Consider the following 2,452-nt stretch of genomic DNA (forward strand, 5'->3'; position numbering starts at 1 on the left):
TTGTCGCCATTGACCATCTCACACGCTACGCCGAGACGGCCGCATTACCGGCTGCCACAGCACGGGACGTGGCTTCTTTTATTTTACATCGCTTCATCCTTCGCCATGGTGCCCCTAGGGAATTACTCAGCGATAGAGGCCGCGTTTTTCTGTCCGAAGTTGTTGAAGCTCTCCTTACTGAATGCCGCATTGTTCATCGGACCTGCATGGCATATCACCCTTCAGACCAACGGTATCACCGAGAGATTTAATCGCACTCTATGCTCGCCATGTACTACGTTTCCTCAGACCATACTAACTGGGACACAGTCCTCCCATTTGTCACGTACGCATACAATACCGCGACGCAGTCTACTACCGCCGTTTTTTCTTCTGTACAGCCGCGAACCGACTCGCCCCCTTGACACCATTCTCCCGTACAGAGCTGACGCCGCTGAGTATTCTACTGTGTCTCAAGTATCCTCTCATGCCGAAGAATGTCAACTTGCCCGCTCATTTACATCCGACGATCAATTCACGCAAAAGAATCGCCATGACAAGAACCTCCCAAATGTGACTTTCTCCCCCAGTTCACTGGTGTGGCTGCGGGTACCATCCACAACTTCTGGACAATGCAGTAAGTTTCTCTCTAACTATCACGGCCCATACCGGGTCCTGGAGCGTACCTCGCCCGTTAATTACATTGTCGAGCCAGTAAAGCCTTCACCCGACCAACGTCGACGTGGAAAAGAGACAGTCCATGTGCAACGCTTGAAGCCTTACTACGACCCCCTGGTCTTATTGTGCCCCTAGGCAGCCAGGATGGCTGCTCTTCAGTGGGGGAGTGATTGTAAAGAAGATGGTCACCGAGTCAATGCAACGGACAATCTCCTGTTTGGTGGTATTCGTCAGTGCGACGACGGTGCAACGGACAATCTTCCGTCTGTGGGCATGCACCAGGGTCAGGACACTATCATGGTTCAGTTTTGGTCATGTCCTATCGCACCCGCTTGTCTCGTGCTCGCCCTGTTCCGACCGGCTGAAACAACCGCTTGGTTTGGCCCCGCTCCTCGTCGTACCCCTATCTGCCCTCCCAATAAATACCATTTCATTATATATATATATATATATATATATATATATATATATATATATATATATACACACAAAGTAGAAGTACGCTCTTCGGAGACTTTATTTCCAACGTTTCGACCTGAGACAGGTCTTCCTCAGGAATGAACGCTTTGGGTAAAATCGTACGGACTCAGAGTGGGGGCGGCGCCCCGAAACCCAAGCCACATGGGAAACAAACACACAAACGACCACACACAGCATACAGAGCTTATTCTGCCAAAGGCAGGCGAAAAAGAGCCTTCAAATAAAAAAAAATAAAATAAATAAAGAAGGCGAAAGGAAGAGGGAGGAACAAGGTGGCAAGGAGGAGGCAAGAAAGAGGCAAGGAGGAACACACTGCATGAACGCGGGTGGTGGGGATAATAGGAAATGTGACGAGTTCACGGGCGGCGAAAGGCCCAAAAACATCCGGTGTCTCCGGGAGGGAAAAACTACAAAGCACACGCCGCCACGAGCAGTGAGTTTACATGCGCGTCACCGGTAACAAGGATTAACTACTGACCGTCTTCAGCGGCATGGTGAAGAATGCAAGCGGGGCCAATTACTGCATCTGAAGCGCAGGCAGCCTCCACGACTTTGGGGGGTCCCACAAAAGCCAATGGGGGAGCCCATTTGAGGCGTCCCCTTCTCCGCCTACGCCTCCATTTGTACACGGCGTCGCGTCGTGTCGCGCCAGGTCAATGTACGGCCTGATAACTGTTAGTACTCGGCTGTCGCCGGCACGCGTGGAGCCCTGGGCCCAATCCACGAAAATATGTCGCAGCGCGGCAATTAAAAAAAAAACATGAAAACAAGAAGAGAGAGACGACCGTCGGTATGTGCCGTGCCTCTGGGGCAACCAAAGAAAAAGAAAAAAAAGAAGAAGAAAACGAGCGAAACAATGAAAAGGAGAAACAAAGCAAAACATGAGTGGAAAGACAGGAAGGACGCGTGCACTCCGTGAACAACAGCATTGGGGATCACAATGTGATTACAAAACACCCGAGGCATAAGCCACAACAGGCAGCAAAATAAAATACTTCTTACACGCTCGGTTGGAACGTGAGAAAGAAAGAAAGAAAAACACGCGCCCAGAGTGGGGACCGAACCCACGCCTTTCGATTAGATCTCGAATGCCTTACCAATTCGGCTATCTGGGCGACTGTGTTCTGCTTGACTTTCTGGGGTATTTATATTTACTACAACTGTATCTGACGCTTGAGGGTGGTAGGCAGCGCCACTCAGATTACACGGGGAGAAGGGGACCTTCTTTTCAACCCCCGGGGCGTGACGCGAACGTCTACAGCCTGTCATAAGCGGGTAACTGGCGGGAAACCCTCTTATGCTACCCTGGCATCAA

Source organism: Haemaphysalis longicornis, unplaced genomic scaffold, assembly GCF_048455015.1.
Source record: "Haemaphysalis longicornis isolate Haplotype H1 unplaced genomic scaffold, Haemaphysalis longicornis Haplotype H1 scaffold_13, whole genome shotgun sequence".
NCBI lineage: Eukaryota > Metazoa > Arthropoda > Arachnida > Ixodida > Ixodidae > Haemaphysalis > Haemaphysalis longicornis.